Source organism: Ailuropoda melanoleuca, chromosome X (assembly GCF_002007445.2).
Source record: "Ailuropoda melanoleuca isolate Jingjing chromosome X, ASM200744v2, whole genome shotgun sequence".
NCBI classification, from domain to species: domain Eukaryota; kingdom Metazoa; phylum Chordata; class Mammalia; order Carnivora; family Ursidae; genus Ailuropoda; species Ailuropoda melanoleuca.
The window spans coordinates 37,246,354-37,264,444 of record NC_048238.1 but is presented as its reverse complement, the minus strand read 5'-3'; the positions used below and the strand labels follow the sequence as shown (position 1 = coordinate 37,264,444).

General features: G+C 45.9%; 1 long non-coding RNA gene across 1 annotated transcript in view; it reads left to right on the top strand.

The window, feature by feature from the left end:
* The window catches only part of LOC117797465, a 97,448-nt gene that overhangs the window by 62,703 nt on the left and 16,654 nt on the right, over window positions 1-18,091 (top strand). Inside the window, exon 3 of the long non-coding RNA XR_004622469.1 lies at window positions 6,956-7,158. This is a non-coding gene — a long non-coding RNA (uncharacterized LOC117797465). The remainder of the gene's footprint in view (window positions 1-6,955; window positions 7,159-18,091) is intronic.

The following is an 18,091-nucleotide window of genomic DNA, read 5'->3' as shown; positions in this document are numbered from 1 at the left end:
CCTCCTTTCTAAATCAGTTTCTAAGAATAACCCAAATTTTCTCTTGCCCTGCCGTTTTGCGAACTTTCTCTGAATTTTACGATGTCCAGGAAGAAGACCTTTGTTTGCTAATGTTGCGTGTGTTCGGGAACTCTGTCCCCCTGCCCTCAAAGACTCCCAGGTTTTCATTTCTGTTCTCTCACTGGAGCTGGGCGCTCAGTTTATAAACTTATTTTTTAATTTTCATTAATGATTGGGTTTCCTTTAGAAACTTGGCGTTGCTGTGTAGGGGGGAAAATGTCAATTTTCCCCTACCTTTCTGAGTTCTTGGCTGAGACTGCTATGATAAAAAGAAATTAACAAGAGGGAAACAGAAAAGTTTCTTGATATGTACACATGGGAGATAGCCAGGGAAAAACGAGTAGCTCTAAGAGGCGGCATACAGTTCAGACTTAAATACCATCTTCAACTAAAGACAAGAGGAAAGAAAGGTGTGTCTGTTAGGGGAGGCCAGTTATGGGACGCTCCCAGAAAAAGTACAGTAAACAAAGGAAGGTTGTCGGGTAGATAGAAGTTTGCCTTCTCCGGTTGTACGGGATTCTGGAGAGTTAGCCTCATCTTCCTCTTGCTGATGCAGAAAGGCAGACATCCCTGCAAGTGGAAATTTCCCTTTTAAGGTAAATGTTTCTTAGGAAAGGGTAACTCTTTCTCTGTTTTCATAGGTTCTCCTGTGTCTGCTGTTTCTCAGAATAATCCACTCAAAATAATCCTTATATCAAAGAGACATATTTTTGGGGTGGTGTATTTACAACCCTTCAGCTGTATCATTGACTGTTTGGCGACACTACTTCTCATGGTAGAACTGAAGTTTGGCAGAAAAGAAACCTCTTGGGGAGCCTGGGTGGCTCAGGTGGTTAAGCGTCTGCCTTCAGCTCAGGTCCTGATTCCTGAGTCCTGGGATTCAGCCCCGAGTTGGGCTCCCTGCTCAGTAGGGAGTCTGCTTCTCCCTCTGTCCTTCACCCTGCTTGTGCTCTCTCTCTCTCTCTCTCTCTCGAATAAATAAATAAAATGTATAAAAAGGAAAAAGAAACCCCTTGGACATCTGTCTGAGCATTCTTGGCTCTACCTCTTGTTCTAATGACTGCTGTGGTGGCCAGTTCTGAAAGGCCTTAGCCGTTTTGCCGGGGGTGGCGGGGGTTGGCCTTGGCCCTGGGCAGTGTGGTTTTCACTTTTTAAAAAAATTTTTTTACGTAATCTCTGCGCCTAATGTGGGGCTCGAACTGGATCTGCCTTGCTTTCTGCCCAGGGGCTTTTCTGACTCCCATTCATACCCCACAAGGGAATTAATAACGAGTAGGATGTCCCTTGATCCAAGGAGATTGGGAACTAATGGGCAAGTGCTTCCTTTTCTTCCCTAGACAGATAATTCTCAGACCCATTTCATAAGTTGCTAAAGAAGGTCCTGAAGTCAGGTCCCATCAATCACCCTTAGTAGTGGCCAATCTGATAACATGTCGTTAGGGTCAATTTCCCTCCTTCTCTCACCCACCTCTTGTCCCACACTCCTGCTTCCTGGGCAGCACCTCCAAATAAGCTGCTCTTAGAACCCACGACCAAACACTGCTAGGAATACACCTGTAATAATAATAATAAAAGATGGGTCTATTGGCTTGCTTGTTGGAGCAAGGGAGGACACATTCCAGGGACCTCTCAGTAACAAGGAATCAGGAGGGGCTTCTTACAGGGTTTGAGGGTCGTATTGGTTGATCCAGAGGAGGATTTAGCAGTGGGGATCAGTTCTGATTTGGATGACGCTGGGCAGCAGGGGCAGTTCAGTTATTCGTTTTCTTTTCTTTTTTTAAAGGGTTTTATTTATTTATTTGAGAGAGAGAAAACACAAGTGGGGTGAGGGGCAGAGAGAGAAGCAGACTTGCCACTGAGCAGGGAGCCTGATGTGGGGCTCGATCCCGGGACCCCGGGATCATGACCTGAGCCAAAGGCAGATAGTTCACCGACTGAGCCACCCAGGTGCCCTGGTTATTTTTCGTAATTTTTATTTAGGACTTGGGGAGGATTAAAGAGAGGCTAGGGTTGTCATTCCTAAGAAGCATCAGGAAAGGGACCCTTTATTTATGGCGTGCATGTGTGTGTGCACATGTGGTTGTAAAGCAGCCTTGTCCCTGTCATGTTCCAAGCACTGTCACAGACTACTCGTCTGGATGTTGTTAGTAATTCTGTGAGCATTGTTTATGTGCTGATAGGAACATCACGGCCTTGTCCTTAGCAGTGTGGTTTTCACTTTTTTAAAAAAAATTTTTTACGTAATCTCTGCACCTAATGTGGGGCTCGAACTCATGACCCCAAGATCAGGAGTCACATGCTCTACTACTGACTGAGCCAGCCAGTGCCCCTGGTTTTCACTTCCTTATTACCTACTCAGAAACCTTAGCCTGGCCCCTCCGAAGCAGAGCCTTATCTTCTTGGTGAGTGTTCTTTCTTTGGAGGATGACCTTTCGTTGTGCCCGGTGAAAGACCTACTCTTCGGCAGTTAGCCTCGGCATCACTTCATCCATGCTGCCTTACTGGACCCCACCAGGCAGGGCAATGATAAGGAGATTCAGCTCTGTGCCCAAAAAATGCCCTGCTACCTCTCTGGTAGCACTTTGTGCACTGTTCTATCATTTGGTCTTTTGTAACAAGGCATGCGAGACAAAGCTGTTCGAGATCAGAGCGTACGCTGGGTCGTCTTTCCATCACAATTACCTTGGAAAATCATAGAAACAAATATTCATTCAGAATTTGCATTTAAAAACAATTGGCATTTAATACTTACTCTGGGTAGTAGATATGGTTCTAGGACTTGGCCTACAAACAAGACTGTTGGGGTAGGAATCCTGTAAATGATTAAAAAAATACCAAATTGAAGTTTGATAGCCACCCTTTGGCCACAAGCTACATTTCTAAGGCAAATTCTTCCACACTTGGCTTCTGTCATTTAACCTGACCAACCCAGTGGTCCTTCAGTATATAGGCCATCTTCCCATCTTAGTTCCTGTGCACACAATCTCTCCCTCACCTGGAAGGAAGGTATCGCCCTGTCTCTCTGCCTCCTCACAGCAGATTAGTGCCATGCAGACAACAGATATGAAAGGGTGTGGTCTGAATTCTTAAGAGAAGTAGCGACATCTGATCCCGGCTGTCAAGTGTTGGGACACTTGTCCCTCAATTTTCACTGCCTGCTGTCCCGCCATTGCATTTCACTGAATATGGGACAATGTGATCTCTGCACGTGTAGGGATGATCCCTCCATGAGCTTCACACCTTTGTTCCATGGGGCTCAGGGTCACCAAGTTTCTTCTTCAATGAGGGACCTAGAAGTCTCTTGAGAAATAACTCCTCAGAGCAAACTGGATGGTCTCAACTAATCCTTCTGAGGAATCACACCCCTGGTTTGAATGGTTGGGATGATTCTGAGTATCCGCATGGCCTACCACTCCTGTTGGTCTTCTGGAACGGCAGTGACCAGTGCCTGAAGCTTGGGGTGAGAGGCTGCAGGCAAAAGTGGGTAGAATAGTTACACTCAAATATCTGCGACTCAGGAGTTAATGGTGACCTTGAAAATGCAGAGATGAGGGGAGAGTAGTTGTCCTCACTTCTGAGGAAAATAGAGCCCACCTGTGCTGGGGCAGAAGCTCTGTGTAGCCTACTAAGTTCCACCGTTATGCTGGGGCCCTCACCTGCAATGTCAGGTTTTTATAAACTGAAGGGTAGTGCCTCTCAGGGGCCCGAGCACGATGACATCTCAGCTCCAGGGAAGCATAGCAGGGAAGAGAGAAATGGCTGATGCCATGGAATGGCAAAGAGAAATAGACTTGGGTGCTCAGACGAGGTGTCCCTGGAGGGTCCCAGAAATAGTGCCTCCCTGCTTTCCTCTACTTCCGCCCAAGCCTGAAGATCCTGCTGGAGCAGGGTTGGGAAACAGATTCAGAGAAATATCACTGGTGATTGTGACTTGTACAATTCCATTTTCGCATAGGATCCCCAGGAATCAGGACAGGCCATTTAAAAACAAATTAGAGAAATTTGCCTTCGGGGTTTCTTACTGGGATGGGAAAACACAGCTTTATATATTAATGTTCCAAATCCCATTAAATGCAGGGAAAGATAATGTCCCAAGATACAACGCCCCGAGTTTCTTTTGTCTTCCTATACTTATGTGAGCAGAGCATTGAGCCTTTCTCTCTGGGTTCCTGTTTTTGTAATAAGCCAAGAATAATGGTTTACTTAGCCGTAAGGGTCCATCCTGATTGCTGTACCTTGAAGAGGAGAGAAGCAAAGAACCTGCTCGGAACTCCAAGGGGTACCATTTGTCTTGCCGTGCATTTTGATTCTTCCTCTATCAAGTGACCTTTGGTGATTGAGGTGTTTTATCTGGAGGTAGTACTTCCGGGGTTGCTCACAATTCTGGACTATCTCAGACCTGTCTGGGGTCTCCCAGTTAACAGTCCTTTATCTACAAGGGCTTTGTTACTTAGCATCTCCACCCACAGGCACTTCCCTGGGTCAGATTCCACGAGCAGGAGGAGCTTTGGGGCAGATTCCTCAGTTGGCTTTTTCGCAAACCCATAACCATATTCCCTTTTAGCATTGGAGATGGCGGCATAGAAGCCCTCATCCTGGTCGCCCCACTTGCACAAAGGTTTTAGGATCAAGGCGTGGTGACCTTTTCTATCACCACGTCCTAGCCAGAAACAGATCTAACCACCAAAACGGGTTTTCGTAACTTCAAGTCTCAGGAATTAGTTCGTGGTCTTACCCTGTTCCCTCACAGAAGGTACTTAGCAAAATCTCCCATGGCTTTCTCAGAAAACATAGTCTTAACAATGAATGCAAATGGGCAGGGGTGTTGGAAGGGGTTGGTTGGGTGATTCTGCCCCAGTTACCAAAGAGCGAGAGCTCCGAATCTTCTTTCCCTAACAGTGAGTTCCTATTTACCTTGCTTCTATGCAACCAAAAGGGAACTTCTGTTTCCTACAAAAGGAGGAGGGTTGGCTTCAAAGTGATTTAATGTCTCCATTGCTATACATAGAAATGATTCTTAGAGCAATGATTATTTATAAGTTACCAGGAATAGGAAAAACCCAGACATTTGGCCTTATTGAGTACCCTACAAATTGTTCCTTTATTGTTTATGTAGAATGTAAAGGAGACTTTGGGGAGTTCACCATTTTGTTCACTGTTGTGGTCATTGCTGTTGCTCCTTTCAGGCGATCTACTTTCTGGATACACACAGTAAGATTGAACTTCCTGCCCCTTTGTTGTTAGGTGGGACATTGTGACCCATTTTGGCCAATGAATTATGCGTTCTTATTAGTGTGAAGCCCTTTAGAGCTATCCTTCTACCCCAGCTCCTGGCAATGCTCCCAATGATGGCTTCTCTCTTAGCTTGGGTCCTGAACTTGAGGACAAATAGAATAAAACCACAGCTAATCCATGAAGAAGATGTGATCAGGGCACCTGGGTGGCGCAGTCGGTTAAGCATCTGACTCCTGGTTTTGGCTCAGGTTTTGGCTCAGGTCGTGATCTCAGGGTTGGAAGATGGAGCCCTTCGTCGGGCTCTGTGATGAGCGTAAAGTCTGCTTGGGTTTATCTCTCCCTCTCCCTCTGCCCCTTCCCCGCCCTGTACACACACACACACACACACACAAACACACACACACAAACACACACACACACTCTCTCTCTCTCAAATAAATAAAGAAATCTTCAAAAAGGAAAAAAAGAAGATGTGATCAAGACATGAATCTTTGCCATTTGTTTCATATTCCCTATAGATTGGGTTCTAGTGGCAGCCATGGTGGAGGGTTGCTTGATCGCTCTTCAGTAAAGGACTTGCCAATCACCTGTGAGGCCAAGAGTGTGGATAGCTGCTGGCCTCCAGCTGCAGAGCCTTTGGGATCCATTGCAGCATTTGAGCCAAGGCCATGTTCTTCTGGAGTAGCCCCCAGACAAGGACAGAGCATGGCGGCCGGGAAGGAGATATTATTAGGGCCTGGCTGTTTCTGCCCAACATGGGCAATCCTTGTCCCATTTCTCTCTGATGTGTTGGTCAGACTCATCACACCATTGCATCCTGAGGCTCCACCTGTGGGAGTGTTCCTTCCTTCTTTCCTTTCCCTGGAGTCTAGGGGTCTGAAGTCTTTCTCCACTGAATCCTGCCGTGTTCCCATGTATCATTCACATCACTCTGCAACACTTGTCTTATACTCTGGTGTTTGCTTACCAGAGGACCTGAATGGATACCATTCTGCAATGGTAAAAGCCATCAACTTTGTGTCCAGCGTGAGCAAGGCTTATGTACTATATTATAGAGGATGCTAAGGAAAGGAAAGTATGAGAAATGAGCAGGAATGAACTAATATCCTTAGGGGTAACACATAGCTACCTTTAAACAGCATCAGTGCCTGAAACTAGCAGAGCCCTTATGAAGGCTAGAAATGTTGGTTAGATAGTTCTGTCCTTGAATGTGTCTCCCCCTGTTATCTGAAGGCTGCTCCTCTAGCTTTTGTTTCCGAGGTCAAACACAGCCTCTGTCCCTTTACTTACCAGTGGATGTTACATCTATGGACCAGAAAGTATGGCGGTCCATCCCTCTCCCCGTCCCCTGAAGTAAAGAGAATCCTTTTCACCGTTAAAACAGAAAATTAACTCATGAGGATAAAAGAGAAAAGCTCCTACCCTGCAAGTTTCCTGTTTATAAACATTCTGTGGGCATCTAAATGTTCCTTAATTATGAGAAGAATCATTTGTTTCCTCCACTCCTGGGTGGTTACTATTTAGCTGGGAACGAGAACACAAAGTAGGTCAAAAGGACATAATCTGCAGCTCCTGCACCTGGTGATAAAAATAATATGCTTCGGGTTTTTATAATCATCTTCGGCAGCTACTGACTCATTAAGTATGATATGCCCTACAGGTTGTCCTTACTGACACTGAACCAAGAAGTTACGGCCGCGTGCTTAAGTGTTCTACAATTACCTTCCTCCGGATGTTAATTACCAACTTGGATTTCTCTCCTGGATGACTCAGTGGGCCGTAATAGCCTGATGGTAAATACCTGTGGCAGGGCCGTGAAGCAGTCATCTCCATAAAGAGGGCCTGGATCACGAGACAGAAACGGTACCGTAAATATTAGCGTCTGACAGGCGCTCCCTCCTTCTAAGAGAAGCCCTGTGGCGTATTCAGCACAATCTGCTTTCCCAGACTAGAAGGATGGTTGGAAAGGACGATTTCCCCTTGAATTCTACTTCTCTTGCTCGCTCATTCGCTGGTTCGTGTTCCACTGGGGTCTTCCAGGAAGCAGAGGCTGAGGCGGTGTTAAAAATGCAAGTTGTTTTGTTGGGGGGACAAATGCCCGTGGAAAGTAAGCCAGAGGGAGCAGGGTTGCCCAGGCAGAGCCTTTAGACAGTGATGGCGAGCTGATCCCCGAGGAAGGGGCCCCGAGAGGCAGGACGGGGCAGGAGTGCTTCAGACCTGGATGTCTATAGGAGCAAGTCTTGGACGACCCCGCGGGGAGCCCCAGAGCGAAGGCGACTCGTTGGAGGAGTCCCACTGTCCCCACGTGACAGAAGTGGTTAGGCTCTGGTGTCCCTGCCATGCTCCGTCAGCAGCTGGGGCTTCCCAGGAAGCGTAGCCTTCGCTCAAAGGAGGGAAGTTGTCAGCTAACTGCAGTTCCCATAGCTCCATGACGAGTAGCTTCTGGAAGGGAGAGCGAAATGGTGCACCTCCATGGTTGCTACGTGTGGTATCATCTTTTTGTAAGTGCAACATGGATTCATTTTGGGGTTCCACCAATGCAAAGATAATGACAGGGTGGTAAATAGGACCTCAGAGTCCTAATGGTCAGGGATTGGGAGAAATGACACTTGGGGTAAGACTGGTGCTTTGGGATCCCCACCTTTCCTGGTGGCGGGTAACCTTTGGCAAGTCCTTTCCTAACTTCTCTGAGCCTTGGTTTCCTGATAGAGGAAATGGGAATGTCTACGTGGAATGATAATTGTCAGAGTTAAATTTCCATTTAAAAAAATCCGTCTTGTGGGGCACCTGGGTGGCACAGCGGATGGGCGTCTGCCTTCAGCTCAGGGCGTGATCCCGGCACTGTGGGATTGAGCCCCAAATCAGGCTCCTCTGCTATGAGCCTGCTTCTTCCTCTCCCACTCCCCCTGCTTGTGTTCCCCCTCTCGCTGGCTGTCTCTATCTCTGTCGAATAAATAAATAAAATCTTTAAAAAAAAAATTCGTCTTGTAAAGCACCCGACATAATTTTTTTAGTGCATCAACTTTCTCTTTTTTAGGTGAAAGCTGACCTTTAGATTAAGCTCAATTAGCCTGATTAAGGCCAATTTGGGAGCTGGAGGTTCAAGAAGAGAAATGCCTGATTATCTCAGAATTATTAAAATAGGATATTTTAATCAGTATTCACATGTTGGGTTTCTTCCACTTGCAACCAAAAATGAGATAAGGCAAAAGAGGAATTTATTGGCTTGTGTAAGCAATCTGTAAGAACGCCAGAGATAATAATGGATTTGGGAATCATTGGAATCAGGAGGAGAAACGCCACAGGACCCTACTCTTCACCTTCCTCCTTGGCTTCTTTGTTCCAGCTTGGTTCTCTCAGGCTCTCATTTTCCCCAACGCAACAAATCAGGTCTCCTGTTTCTCCGGGGGTGAAGTTGGGAAGACATATTTTTTTTTTTTAAAGATTTTATTCATTTGTTTGACAGAGAGAGACAGCCAGCGAGAGAGGAACACAAGCAGGGGGAGTGGGAGAGGAAGAAGCAGGCTCCCAGCAGAGGAGCCTGATGTGGGCTCGATCCCATAATGCTGGGATCACGCCCTGAGCCAAAGGCAGATGCCTAACCACTGTGCCACCCAGGCGCCCCAACATTTTTTTTTTTTTTACCACTAGACTAATGGATCTTAAACAAATTACGTCTTCAAGTCAGAGTCTCTCTACTGTGCTACTCCAGAGGCACTGTCACATTATAATTTAAAGACTGTGATGCTGAGTGCCTTGGTGGCAACCCCCCCACCCCCATAACCCTTTTTACTAAGAGCTCTAAGTTTGCGATTGTGTTCTGCCTGAGGATTGGTCCTTCACTCTCAAAGGACATTGATAACCCAGGCTTTGGACTTTTTGTCTGCGTATAAAATTCCTTGTTGTGCCTAAATATCACCACTTCTCTATTTTATTTTACTTAGTTTTATTTAAAGATTTTATTTATTTATTTGACAGGGAGAGAGAAACCACAAGCAGGAGGAATAGCAGGCAGAGGGAGAGGGAGAAGCAGGCTGCCCCCTGAACAGGGAGCCTGATGTGGGACTCAATCCCAGGACCCTAGGATCATGACCTGAGCTGAAGGTAGATGCTTAACGGACTGAGCCACCCAGGCACCCCGCCACTTCTGTATTTAAATACTACCTTTATTACCTCTACCTCATGGATCTCTATATGATATATTGCTTCTTTCTCTTCAATGTTATATATCGTTTGACGTTTTCTAGAGAATTATTTTATTTTATATCTATCTATCTTATCTATCTATCTATCTATCTATCTATCATCTATCTATCTCTACACCCAACAAGGGGCTCAAACTCACAACGTTGAGATCAAGTCAGATGCTTTACTGACTGAGCCAGCCAGGTTCCCCTGGAGAGTAATTTTTATCTTTTATTTTTGTAAAAAGATTTTATTTATTTTAGAGAGAGAGAGAGAGCACGAGTGGGAGGAGGAGCAGAGGGAGAGGGACAGACTCTGTGCTGAGCGGGGAGCCTGACGTGGGACTCTGTCCCACGACCCTGAGATCATGACTTGAGCCAAAATCAAGAGTCAGTTGCTTAACCGACTGAGCCACCCAGGTGCCCTTTGTAAGTCTTATATAATACCCAGTGCTCATTACATCATGTGCTCTCCTTAATGTTCATCACCCAGTAACCCCATCCCCTCACGTCCCTTGCCTCCAGCAACCCTCAGTTTGTTTCCCATGAATAAGAGTCTCTTATGGTTTGTCTCCCTCTCCGATTTCGTCTTGTTTTATTTTTCCCTCCTTTCTCCTATTATCATCTGTTTTGTTTCTTAAATTCCACATGTGAGTGAGATCATATAATTGTCTTTCTCTTATTGAGTTATTTCGCTTAGCATAATACCCTCTAGTTCCATCCACGTTATTGCAAATGGCAAGATTTCATTTTTTTGATAGCTGAGTAATATTCCATTGTGTGTGTGTGTGTGTGTGTGTGTGTATACCACATCTTCTTTATCCATTCATCTGTTGATGGACATCTGGGCTCTTTCCATAGTTTGGCTATTGTGGACATTGCTGCTATAAACATTGGGGTGCTGGTGCCCCTTTCAAGTCAATACAGTTGTATCTTTGGGGTAAATCTCCAGTAGTTCAATTGCTGGGTCATAGGGTAGCTCTATTTTCAATTTTTTGAGGAACCTCCATACTGTTTTCCAGAGTGGCTGCACCAGCTTGGCATTCCTACCAACAGTGTAAGAGGATTCCCTTCTTTGCATCTTTGCCAACATCTGTCATTTCCTGAGTGGTTAACTTAGCCATTCTGACTGGCGTGAGGTGGTATCTGATTGTGGTTTTGATTTGTATTTCCCTGATGCTGAGTGATGTCAAGCATTTTTTCATGCGTCTGTTGGCCATTTGTATGTCTTTGGAGAAATGTCGGTTCATGTCTTCTGCCCATTTCTTGATTGGATTATTTGTTCTTTGGGTGTTGAGTTTGATAAGTTCTTCGTAGATTTTGGATACTAGCCTTTTATCTGATAAGACATTTGCAAATATCTTCTCCTTTTCTGTCGGTTTTTTGGTTTTGTCAACTGTTTCCTTTGCTGTGCAGAAGGTTTTTATCTTGATGAAGTCCCAGTAGTTTATTTTTGCCTTTGTTTCCCTTGCCTTTGGAGATGTGTCTAGCAAGAAGTTGCTGTGGCCAAGGTCACAGAGGTTGCTGCCTGTGTTCTCCTCTAGGACTTTTATGGTTTCCTGTCTCACATTGAGGTCTTTCATCCATTTTGAGTCTATTTTTGTGTATGGTGTAAGAAAGCGGTCCAGTTTCATTCTTCTGCATGTGGCTGTCCAATTTTCCCAGCACCATTTGTTTTGAACAGACTGTCTTTTTTCCATCAGATATTCTTTCCTGCTTTGTTGAAGATTAGTTGACCATGGAGTTGAGGGTCCATTTCTGGGTTCTCTATTCTGTTCCATCGAAATAAGTGCATCTCTTATGTTATTTTCCTGCCTAGGGTAACTCCTGATCATTATCTGATAATTAGCTTAGCCACTCCCTATTCTAGGAGGCCCCATCCCTAACTTTGGCCCGGATGAGTCTCCCTTCTTTCTTCAGCACCTGGTTCTTAACCTGTACTACATTATCCACAATATCTTGTAATTGCATGTTTGGATCTAAAAACCAGTGTCTTTGACTTTCTCTCTCTAGTTCTTATTATATTCCCCAAAATGAAGAAGCCATCACATTTTAAAATAAGGGAAAGACTGCTTCTCTCCCAAAGATGCTGCAAGACAGGCTTTCCTTCTTCTTTATAGGTTTTCCTCCCTTCTCTTTTCGAATAAAGAAAAGAGCATCCCTGGCTGAGTCTCAATGGCAAGATTCACAGGAGCTGGCCCATGGTCCTGTTGGTACGACCTACAGAGTCAACTGTCAAGGTGATTACTGGGGGATGCAGTGCAGCTCTGTCCACCCTCAAACACCCATCCCCTGTCTCTAACACATGGCTCTTGTAAACTATCCTCTTTAGACTATTTGTTTAAGACCATATTCTTATTTATTTATTTATTATTTTTAAAATTAAAATTTTTTTTTATTATATTATGTTAGTCACCATACAGTACATCATTAGTTCTTGGTGTAGTGTTCCATGATTCCTTGTTTGCGTATAACACCCAGTGCTCCATGCAATACATGCCCTCCTTAATATCCATCACCGGCCTAGCCCATCCCCTCACCCTCTTCCCCTCTAAAACCCTCAGTTTGGGGGCGCCTGGGTGGCACAGCGGTTAAGCGTCTGCCTTCGGCTCAGGGCGTGATCCCGGCGTTATGGGATCGAGCCCCACATCAGGCTCCTCTGCTGTGAGCCTGCTTCTTCCTCTCCCACTCCCCCTGCTTGTGTTCCCTCTCTCGCTGGCTGTCTCTATCTCTGTCAAATAAATAAATAAAATCTTAAAAAAAAAAAAATAAAACCCTCAGTTTGTTTCCTGGAGTCCATGGTCTCTCGTGGTTCTTCTCCCCCTCTGATTTCCCCGCCTTCATTTTCCCTTCCTTCTTCTAATGTCCTCCCTGCTATTCCTTATGTTCCACAAATAGGTGAAACTATATGATAATTGTCTTTCTCTGCTTGACTCATTTCACTTAGCATAATCTCCTCCAGCTCCGTCCATATTGATGCAAATGGTGGGTATTCATCCTTTCTGATGGCTGAGTAATATTCCGTTGTATATATGGACCACATCTTCTTTATCCTTTGGTTAAGACCATATTCTTGAGTCCCCTTGAAAATATTTATAAAACTCCTGGTCTAAGCAACTAATATTTGCTACCAAATCAAGCTACTACTCACCTGTGCTTGCAGACAACAAGGCTCTGAAGGGAAAGGATAGAGAACAGCGTCTTTATAGGAAGGAGAGAGGGGTGGGGGTGGGAGATAGGGGCAAGTGGTTCCTGGATTAGCAGCATCAGCATTTAGATTGGAGTACAAATGCAAAGTCTAAGGCTTCGTGTCAGACTTATTGACTCAGAAACTCAGCAGTCTGTTTTAGGAAGTTCTCCGGATGATGTTGCCCCTGGCTAAAGCTCGAGAACCACCAGTAGAGACACACCATACGCATGCGCACGTTCACACGCAGCAAAGCTAAACCAGGGTGCTGACTCTGATCACCTTTTCCTCCCCCCTCTTACTGCCGAGTTAGATTTCATTTCACAGTTTAGGACAGTGTTCCAAGTGTCTACTCTTGATGAATCAATTAAGGACCGTCTGCCTGGGCTGTGCAGGAAGGGGACGGAGGTTGCACGTGGCAGGTACAAGGGCATAGCCAGGTAGGCACAGTGGATCCCCGGCAGAGACAAGACTGCAGACAAATAAATACTTGAGATGTTAGCATATCACTTTTTTTCTCTCTGACCGGGCTACTCAAACTTCCACCTGCGCGGGAATCCCCTGGAGATTTGGTTCGTAAGCGGATTCGGATTCAGTGGGCCCTGGGGCTGGGTCCAAATGCTGCGTTTCTAACCAGCTCCCAGATGGTGCCAGTGCTGCTGGTCCGCGGGCCTCAGTTTTAATACCTAGCCTGTCAACTTGATTATCTGCCTTAGTTTTGTGATTCCCCACCACAATATTTTTAGCAAAAAGAAAAATGCCATTTTACAAAGAAAAAATACGAAAAAGAGTGATACCTGGCAAAAGACTCTGCAGGGCATTTAACAGCAGAATCTGAGGGTGTCTTTTGTGCAGTGCTCAGCCACTGCTCCTGTGCCCACTGCCTCCGTCAGACCTGCGCTGTTGCGCCGGGAGAAACCTCGGAAGCCTTCCCAGCTTTCTTTTGTTTGTTCTCTCACACTGTTTTCTACCTTTGGTTCAGTGCAACTTGGGAGCCAAAATGGTAAACAGCATTTGATGACTGATATCTTTTCCCTCCTCTCTCTCTTAAATAAAATGTACCTGCTGACAATTACAGAGTGCTCCTAGGCAGGTTTAGAAATGTCACTAAAATCAAGCCAGCGAATACTTTGGAACCTGTTCTCCCTGCGGTGCCCTTGCCTTATAGCAATAATAATACATTAAAGCCTCCTCATCTTCTCTTTTTCGACCTTCCTTTTCCTGTACGTGTTTCTTCCTTTCCTAGGCATACTTAAGTCATTCTACTTGGTTTTTATCTGAAAAAAATGCTCTGTCACTATGGAGTACAGCCAGGCACAGTGGTGACAACCAAGACCCTCTCTGCATTAAGAAACAACATACTAAAACAAAACAAAACAAAACAAAACAAAAAACCCCTTTATATTATTGTTTTTCTTCCCCTAAAATTGCAGTTCTTTTTTCTTCTCTTCTCTCTCTCTTTTTTTAAAGATTTTATTTATTTATGTGAGAGCAAGAGAGAACACCAGTGGGGGCTAGGGGAGAGGGAGAGGGACAGTCCGACTCCCTGCTAAGCAGGGAGCCCAATGCGCAGGGCTTGATCCCAGGACCCCAAGATTGTGACCTGAGCCGAATGCAGACGCTTCCCTGATTGAGCCACCCAGGCTCCCCTCTTCTTCCTAATTTTCCTCTCTCTACCTCCTCTTCCTCCCCACTCATAACTTCTCTCTCCTCCTACCCCCTCCTGTCTCCCTCTTTTTCCCTCCTACCTTCCTCCCTGTTCTCTTCCTCATATCCTCTCTGGTTTGTCCCTCTCTCTGTCCTCTTTTCCCTTTGTCTCCCCTGCACCCAACTGCTGCTGCTAGAATGTGCAGATATTAGAAAAATCTCTGCTAGTGAGGTCGATACCTGCCTCCCAAGTCTGTCATCGTGGACTCCCCTGATCCTGAGCCTGGAAGGGCTCTTTTAGGCTCCCCTCGTAGTAGCCACCCTTCAAATGAGTGCCCCAGTTGTCTGTTTTAAATTCATGAATTGTTACTCAGGGACAACCTGAAATTCAGTACTTGCAACTGGAGCACAGAGTTGCGATTGACGTGGCGCAAACCCGACGCGGTGAAGGTAGCAGGGCGCTTATTCCTGTTCACGTGAAGGGATGACATCATGAGGTGGGGCATGGAGCATCTGCCATTTCTGTCTTGGGCTGGCTGGTGCGAGGCCCAGTGGCTCTGTCCAGGTCAGGGGCATGGATGGACATCAGCCTTACACCCACCGCCTGGAATGTCGTATGGGGAAAGTATGGGCTGCAGCTTCCCTGAGGGACACATACCCTGAGCCTCCCAGAGCTGCGTGGATGTGACGTCATCTCCGCCCATCCAAGTACTGTACCAGGTCCGGGGCTCTGAAGCTAGGTGGTGGTATTTTATTTTATTTTATTTATTTTTTTAAAGCTTTTATTTATTTATTTATTTGAGAGAGCGAGCCAGCGAGAGTGGGGTGAAGGGCAGGGGGAGACAGACGCCCCGCTGAGCAGGGAGCCCAGTGCGGGGACTAGATCATGACCTGAGCTAAAGGCAGACACTTAACCAGCGGAGCCACCCAGGCGCCCCCATGCGGTGGTATTTTAACAATACAACCGGGGCAGAAAGAAACCTGAGTGGGATCAAAGCATACAGTGCCTTGCCTTCCCACAGCAGCCTTGCGGGAGGAGCCCTCTTTGAGCTTTGCCCTCCTTGTCTCACCCTCCTGGCTGTGTTTTCTCCTCCCGAGCTTGCTAGAAGCACTGCCCCGCACTTTTCTGATTGCATGAGGCTTCAGTGCTGCCTGCAGAAATCACATTTTGTAATCACGGGCTGACTGGAACAAAAACACGGGCAAGTCCTTATCCATCTATTCTCTTAGTCATTATATTTCTGAGTTCTTTTGGAAATCTGTACAGCGTGCCTTGTTTTATACACAGTGGCCTAGGCTTTGGTGCACATTTAACCTATCTGAATTTTCCTGTATGTGTGCACTAAAGGGAGATGCAGAGAATGGATTTAAATACTTCAAGAGACTGCCCTTCTTTCACTCGATGGGTGTGTGCTCCAGATTGAGACTTCCTAAAGGGATAGCAGATTGCATGTTTCTACCTCCTGCCCCTTACAACTTTTCTTGCCTCACTGAGTATGATTCTAATATTTCAAGACTCAGTGTGTATTTTTTAAAAAATTTTTATTTATTTGAGAGAGAGCACGAGCAGGGGGAGGGGCAAAGGGAGAGGGAGAAGCAGACACCCCACTGGGCAGGGAGCCTGAAGTGGGGCTCAATCCCAGGACCCCGGGATCATGACCTGAGCCAAAGGTAGACACTTAACCAGCAGAGTCCCCCAGGTGCCCCTCAGTGTGAATACAGGGTGATCCCTGTGTGAAACTGGGCTGCATGGGAGAATTGTGTTTTTTCAAACTGGAGTTGCAGTGGAGTATTGAAGCAAGAGCACAGGGATTAAAAAGAAGAACGTAGAGACTGAAATCAGACTGCCTAGTTTCACACCCTGGCACTAGCTACTAAATGTTTTGTCCTTAATCTTTCTGTGACTCAGTTTCCCATCTGTAATGTGGGGTTAGTGTTTTAGGGGAGGAGAAACTTTTCCTGTCCCTCTTAGGTTCAGTAACCGGGGCCTGCAAATTAAACTGACAAAAGATCAACAGGAGAAAAGATTTATTATGCATGCGCACAAGAGCTTTACAGGAAAGAAGTCAAAACCTTAGCTTAGAAATGGTGAGGCTTCAGAGTTTATATGCCATTTTCTCAAAGGGCAATGTATTGTGGAGAAGCGACTAGACAAAGGAAAGGGGGTTTAGGCTACTAGGGGCTGTAAATCGTGGGAAACTAAATAGCTGGGGGCTCCTGATGGCAGATAAGGGTTATTTAGTAAGATTTATTATGTAGACTCAAATTGGTGCCATCTCTAGGTCCTTCTCTTGCTGGCTTGGTGGGGGGGATACCTTTGTAAAAAGTTTATGCCCTGCTTTTAGGTAGAAAGGGGTTGGGCAGAGAGTTCTTAGTCTGTTATTTAATTGCTTTCAGCTCCAAATAATCTTTATGCTAAAGTGGCATATTTTGGGTTGGCATAGGCTGATCCCTTTCCGTGTAAAGAGTAAGAAACTCCTAGGGTTGTTACTGAGGATTAACTCTAGTAAGCATTTTATAAATGCTACTTTTCCCTCTTGGTGAGATAGGGGAGCAGGTCTTAAACCACATGGCTCGGGAAGTACATGCATGCTCTTCGGGGACCATCGGGGAGTGGGAGTACCTTCCCGAACCAGCTCCCCACAGAAGCCAAGGTAGGCAATCCAGTAGGCCCTCGAGGCCTGGCATCGCTGAAGACTGAAGACCTTTCCTTTACCCATAGGGCTTAGAGTGGGCTGGTGGCTGGAGGGCCTGGCCAGTTGTTAGGAGGGATTGTGTTGGGCTGGGCAGATTAGGAATGATGGCTGACTAAGTCATCTCTCATGGCCACTCCTCCTGCCCTCAGTGCTGGCTCTTGAGCTATATTCAAGCTAAGGGTCACAGTCAGGCTTAGGCAAAGCTGGTTTTCTTCCTAGTCCTATATTTTGCTCTCTGATCAATGTTTTCTGTATCCACCCCTGAATATATGCTCCGTGTGCCATTTGTCAGTATTATCATGGTAACCCAGGCCTCCCAGAACTCCCTTCCTGAGTCGAATCCAGTTAGAGTTCTCTAGGGGCTCAGTTCTAAATCCAGCTAATAGGGTAAACTAAGGCCTGCTGCTGAGGTGTTAATGAGGGTTAATGAGTTTGTTTCACCCAGGCCCAGCTTGACGCCATACAGTTAACCGCTACCAAATTATTTGATGGCGCAATTTGCCCCTTTTCCTCTTCCCTGACCGTTCCCACTGGCCTGTTATAATTTGGAAAATGTCCAGCTTGAGTCATTTCTCTGGGCGAATAAAGCTAGTGTATGGCTCCAAGGTTCTGTTCTTAAGTGGGGATGTGCTGGAACAACAAGGAGATCTGAGAAGCCCCTCCTTTCTGACAGAAGGTACTCCCCAGTTTGGTTTCCATGGGCATGGGATTCATGGTGAGAAGAAGAGGACACAGGGAGTGTCTGCTTTGTACTTAGAAAGGAACTCTTTCCCCCTGAATCTCATTCCTCTCCAAATAATCCCCTCATACCAGATCCGGAACTTGGGCAAAGTACCTTACCCCAGGGGATCTGCTCCTGTGAAATACTTGGATAACTAAGAGGGTAGCTTGTCAACGGGACTGCTAACACTGAAGTCTCTTTTCCACTCTGGTATTTTGGAAGCTCTTCCTTCAGTCATTTGTGTCCTGAGCCTCGGACCTGCTCTTTTTTTCCATTCCTGCCATCCACCTAGATGTGTCTCAAAAAAGCAAGTTGGTGTAGGTACGATACGTCCTTTGTAAAGCCAAGAAAGTTCTTGGCT